The sequence below is a fragment of the Zingiber officinale genome, chromosome 11B (genome assembly GCF_018446385.1).
Source record: "Zingiber officinale cultivar Zhangliang chromosome 11B, Zo_v1.1, whole genome shotgun sequence".
Taxonomy (NCBI): domain Eukaryota; kingdom Viridiplantae; phylum Streptophyta; class Magnoliopsida; order Zingiberales; family Zingiberaceae; genus Zingiber; species Zingiber officinale.
In genome coordinates, this window is record NC_056007.1 from 59145616 (window position 1) to 59152181 (window position 6566).

Consider the following 6566-nt stretch of genomic DNA (forward strand, 5'->3'; position numbering starts at 1 on the left):
GATGACCCGAGTCATTCCTATGCTACATTAGTGTAGGAGGGGTTTGGTACTTCATCATTTGATGCCCAATTCGCGACAAAATTGGGCATTAATCAAATTGGCACCGTTGCTAGGGATAAGTAGCGGTGATTGGTAATTTTAGGATTGTTTTTCTATTTTCTCTCTTTTCTTGTTTCTATTTTTTGTGGTTGCAAAAATTCAAAAACATTGTTAGGGGCTTAATTATTTCATATCTTGTATGCATGTGTGTTATCTTGTCTATTTCCTGTGTTTTTTGATGGTATTTGCATGGGTGTTTCAATAAAGACCAGGAGATCTGTGTGTTATCAGCAGCTTTAGATATTCAGTGTGATCAGGACCTCAGACTTGATGAGTACCATGGAGAAAAACACTGAAAAGACTCTCAAAGAGCTTTGGGCACCAAATTTGTCAGTTGATTCATTTTGCATCAAATATTTTGATTTGGGAGTAGACTTCGAGTTACGGAAAATTGTTCATTTATTACCGAAGTTTCATGGACTTTCTGGTGAAGATCCCAACAGACATCTGCATGATTTGGAGATGATTTGTTCTTCATGGAACCTACATGGCATATCAGAAGAAGATGTTAGACTTAGAACATTTCCATTCTCATTGGCAAATTTAGCAAAAGATTGGTTGTACTGTCTCCCACCCAACTCTATCACCAGTTGGATCGAGATGAAGAAATTATTTCTGGCGAGGTTCTTTCCTGCTTCTAGGATCGCAGCTATTCGAAGGAGTATATGTGGAATTCAACAATTCACAGGAGAACTGTTTCAAGATTATTGGGATAGATTTAAAAGACTTGTTTCTAGTTGCCCTCAGCACCAGATTAGCGATCAACTACTGATTGTATACTTCTATGAGGGATTGCTTCCCATGGACAGGAGTATGGTTGATGCAGCTAGTGGAGGGGCTCTAGTTAACAAGACATCTGCTCAAGCTAAAGAACTTATCGAGATTATGACTATAAATTATCAGCAATATGGAACTAGACCGACAATTACCGAGGATGTTCATTCCTTTGCCAGTGTACTCCCAACCAGAACCCAGTATCAGCAGCCTGATCCTCAGTATTATCAGACTCATCAGCAGGACAGGTATAATTTAATTGAAGGATTCAGGTATGGGAACACTCAACAAGGGAATTTTGAGTGGTCCAAGCATTACCAGTCATATTTTCAACATAAGCCTGAGCAGCATTTTAGGGAGCAGTCACAACAATATTTGCAACAACAAGAAGCACAGTTCAAGCCAAGAACATATTTATCGACACAGTTACAGTTACATTCAGATCAACCTACTGCATCAATTTCTGAGGAGATAAATTGTAGAGTTTGTGATATTCCTGACTTTGATTCTGCTTCTTTACATGACTCTTCTAATTTTTTATATTGTGATGTTGTAGTTGATCCTAATAATGTTACTGTCGATGATATTGTTGTTCCAAATATTCTTGATGTTGCAGGTATAGGAGATGATGATGGAAGTGTAGGGGAAACTCAAAACTCACTTCCTTTGATTATTCTACCACCAGCTGAGCCTTTTATTCTACATAGTGATGATGGAAGTGTAGGGGAAACTCAAGAATCACTTCCATTGATTGAACTTGATTCAGAGCCAGTACCTTTACCTGATCGATATGATGCCACATTCACTATACTAGAGCCTCCAGGTATCTTTCAGGATGGTAAGGATGATATTTCTTCTGAATTTTTAGGAAATACCATGGAGGTAGTTCATTTTGATTGTAGTGGATGTGATACATTTTGTGATTCATGCTCTGTTGATTTTGTTAATATTTCTAGTCCTTCTCACACAGCATGCGTGCATGGAATGCATCTTTTTATTTTTAGCAAGCAAGATTTCTACAGATATTTCATTTGCAGTAAATCATTCAAGGATGCATGCTACCACTTGAAGAAAGCCCTAACATTTTATGCAATAATGAAGCTTCTGGAGTGGACACTCCAACTGAACCTTCTTCGGCCACCGGAGAACATTTTTGAGGCGGCGAAGGTGGAGGGAGCATTCCTCACTTCATCTATATTCATCCCACTTCCAGATTGGCTTCTGGAACTGAATCGACTCCGACCACCAGAAATTCAGGGGAGTTGGTTCCATCTCACTTCTATTTTTCTTTCTACTTGTATATATTTCTTTACTTTGTTTGCATTGTTTTACTTTTGCTTGATAGTTTATTTTTAGTTGGTTTAGTCGGGTTTTTCATAATAAATTTTCTATGCATTCTTTTTATCAACTTAGAAATTGTGAAAGTTAGTTAAATTTGATTGTCAAATTTGATGATTTATTGTCATGATTGGATTCTTGGATTGCATGTGATTACAACTTGATAATGGATTTCATGTTGGTAGATTGAGATGATAATTTTTGATATACCTAGTGAGGATATTTTTGAGCCTATTATTCCTATTGATGTGTGAAGCACTTGTGGTTAATGCTACTCTAGAACTTGCTTAATTCTTTCGAGACCACATTATCATAGGTTTGCATGATTTTTATGAAGGCTATCTCACTTTCTTTTATTCATCCCTTTTATTATCATATGCTTCTTGAATAAATTCATATCATCCATCATTTCATTCTTTTCTCTCTTCCATTTATTTCCATTTATTTCACTCTCTTATTCTCTTGGGATGTGGATATCTTGGATATTACATGATGAGTGTTTTGCCCGAGACGGACAAAAATTTAAGTGTGGGGAGAGAGAAATAACTTAGTGGAATTTAAGGAAAGCATAGGTAAACCATGCTTGATCACCATAGGTAAACCATGCTTTATCTTTTTATTTGAGCTATTAATGATATTGTATAGTGATGCACAATATGTTGAAAAAAAAAGTTCAAAATGAAAAAAAAAGAAAAAAACAAATCAGCAAACAAAAAGAAAGAAAAAAAAAGAGAAAAAAAAAGAAGAAAAAAAAAACAAAGGAAACGAAAACGTGAAAAACAAACAAAAACAAAGAAAAAAAAAGTGAAAACCAAAAGAAAAAAAAAGCTTTTAACATGTTGTGCCCTTTTGTATTTGTGTGTGGTAGAACTTTTTAGAGAGACAATCTTTATTGTAGCAATATTTAGATTTTATTATATTTCATGAGTAGTGATTTTTATTGGAAAGCTATAGTAGAGGTTGTCTACATGCTTATTGGATTTATGGGAAATATTTTGACATATTGTGTCATTTTTATTCATTTGTGGTAGAATTTTTGTGAGCGACAATTTTTACTTTAGCAACATTTAGATATTATTGTGATCCGGTGGTCAAGGCAGAGGACCCCATTGCGAGGGGTCAACGCCACGTGGAGATCAAAGGGCCGGGGGGTCCACCGGAGAAGGGTGGGCCGACCGGACTTGGGAGAAAAGGATAGACCGATCGGCCGACCGATGAGCATCCAACAGTAAAAGGTGCCCTGACAGGGGTCGGGGTTCCGACGCTCAGTTGAAACAATAGCTAAGAGCCGAGCGGAAGGCCTAAGAGAAGGTGACATACTGCTAACAGTCCTTACGTAGCACCCGCCCGGAAGTCTCCCCAGCATATCAATGCAAACGACAAGCGGGACGTGATGGGCGTGCCGCCCGGCCGGCGCAGGGGATGAGGGCCGTCCGGACGACGCTCTTCGTCCAGCCGGCCGGCCGGACGTCCCGGGCGGTGGTGGGTAAAGAAGGACAGGAACATCTTCTGACAGCCGTCAAGTCCTATAGCTAGGCCATACTCCAAGTCTGACAACGAGGTGTTCTGTTGTCCCATCGAAGACGTGATAGGACTATAGCAGTATGGCGTCAGGTAAGCTTTCTGACAGACACATACCGAGGCATGGGCTGCGGACACGCATGCGCCTCGGTGGATGTGCAGGAGCTCTTTCGCCGCTCTATATAAAGAGCTGCATACTTCGCCGGAGGTACGCGTAGAACACCTCTGGGGCCACTTTCTTCACTGTTTGCTTGCCTGACTTGAGCGTCGGAGGGTCGCCGCCGGGAACCCCTTCCCGACTCGACTTCTGTGCAGGTTCGCCGGAGGTTCGTGCAACCAGTCGAAGATCCACGCCAGCAACCGGGGAGCGCCACGTGCCCAGCGTCCGTTGATTTAGCGTTCGGACAGGATCATATTGTATATCATGTGTAGATTTTTAGTGTGAAATGCTAGAGTAGGAGTTGTTCATATTTTTTATTGTATTGATGAAAGGTGATATTTTTGTGAGTAACAATCTTTATGGTAGCAAAATTTGGATTTTATTGTAGATCTTGAGTGAATGTTTATTGAAAAGCTATCGTAAAGATTGTTCACATTTTTATTGAGTTGTGAAAAGCTAGCTCGGGAGTTGGATGGAATATCTTTTTGGGCATTGTTCTATTGTACTCATCTATGTAACATTCCATTATGTCCATGTCTTCCACCAATAACTTGCTTTATCTTCTTTACTTCTTCTCTTATACTACATTTGCTTGATTCATGTTTCCCTTACATTTTAAATAATGCCTTCATTATTTTATTGTGCACTCTTATGTTTATAGTGGTGGAGATTAGAAGAAAATCAAGCTTATGGTAGTGCATTAATCATGAGTAGCTTGAGTGAGCTCCACTATTGCATTTATATAAGAGGAGAGCCACTATTACTTGCCTTGTGAGGTTATTTTGTTATCATTCTCAATTTATTGATTATGGATTGAAGTTATCATGTTTGTTAATTAGTGTATGAATTGAATCCATGAATGCTTTGGTCATTTGAATTGGACAATCCTAGATAACTCTCTTTTCACTATTTTCTATGTATGATTAAGAATTGTTATGGGAATGCATTTTAGTTATCTTTCTTGTTTTATTTACATGCTCGAGACGAGCAAGAATAAGTGTGGGGGAGTTGATAATGGGTATTTTTGTGCATTATTTTGGCTCTTATACTTAGCGTTTTTACCTTCTCACATGCTTAATTTTGTGCTTATATTATATTTTGTGAGTAGCATTTATTTTGGACTTAAATGTAAATTTTCTACAATTGTGGAATTTAATTGCATATTTTGATGTGATTTTGTAGGAAATCAAAAGAGCCATGGATTAGGATCGAGTCGGATCGGAGGCCAAATGAGGGAGATCAAGATAAATTAATATGGACCGTTGATCAAGATCCAGTGAGATCCTGCCCCTTTAGTCAGATCAAGTGATCCATCCCTTCATCCTCATTTAAATTGATCTTGACCGTCCATAAAGATCATCCTCATCCAAGTTCAATTCATCTCCAATTTGGATCAAAAGAAGAATCCAATCAAACCCAATCCAAAAGCTTCAAATCAAACCCAATCACAAAGCCCAACTCATCCAATTTGAAGCCCAATTTGAGCCCTACCCTTAATGAACCGGATCTAAGTCAAACGGATCTTTTCCTTAAACCCAAACCCGAAACCCATTAAGAAAAATCCCTCTTCTCCTTACTCACCCGACGACACAGAGGCTTCTGACTGTTCGCGATTTCTTCTCCACGGGCTAGGGCACGCAGTCCTCCCACACCGCACCTTTCTCTTCTTCCTTTCTTTCTCCTGCCGGCGGTTTCTCCTCTTCTATTCACTGCCACCGACCGGCCATCCACAATCCAGATTTCTTCTTCTTAGATTCTAGCGGCAAGCGATAACAAGTTTTCTTCCCATGGCAACAAGCTTCGGCAGCGATTCCGGTCATCCACCTCATCGGAGGGGTTCTCCAGTGTGAACTCCACCTTCTGGCTACTTTCTGGTAGCTTCACCACCCGGGGTTCAGGTGGCAGAGCAAGAGGCAGCGGCGGTGGTTCGTCTTCATCTCCGGCAAACTTCCAGCGAAGGGGTTCTTCGTTGGAAGATTCGTTCATCTACCTCGTTGTCGAAGCAGCAGCAACCAGCGGAGAGAGCTACTGTTCACTGGTTCTTGGGGGTTCCGGAGCCGGGCCTTTGTGTGATGGCAAGGGTAGTCATTGGATCGGTAGTTGATGTTTGGATTGTGGTTGGAATTTTCTTAGTTTATTACTGTTGATTAGCTTAGTTTACTTATTTTGATGTTTTGTGGTTGAATGTTTGTATTGAACTAGATTTTTCATGTTTAAATTGCACGTATTATGTTCAATTTGATTAATGCTCACAACGTGTTCGATCAAATGCTTCAATCAATAGTTAGGTTTAATTCGATGCAATTTATTTTGTTTAATTCTTGCTTTGTCTTGTTCTTTTAATTTAGTTAAGTCCTAGCTTTGATTTAATGCAATTAAGATAGGTTAGCTTAGGGTTTCTTTAATGTTTTAGGTTTTGTTACATGTTTTAGGTTTCATTACATTCTTAGTTTTGTTAATGCTTTATTTCATGTTATGCCCATTGATAGATAATCTTGTATCGTAGTGTGACAATGCGATGTAGGAAAATCTTTAATGGTTAGTTAGGATAGATATAGTTTTCTTTACTTGCATTGTCTTTCATTATTTAGATTAGATTTCATTTGATGCTTCGTTATTTCATTCCCTAGATTAATCGTGTTGATAATTAACTCATAGCGTAGAGTGACAATGC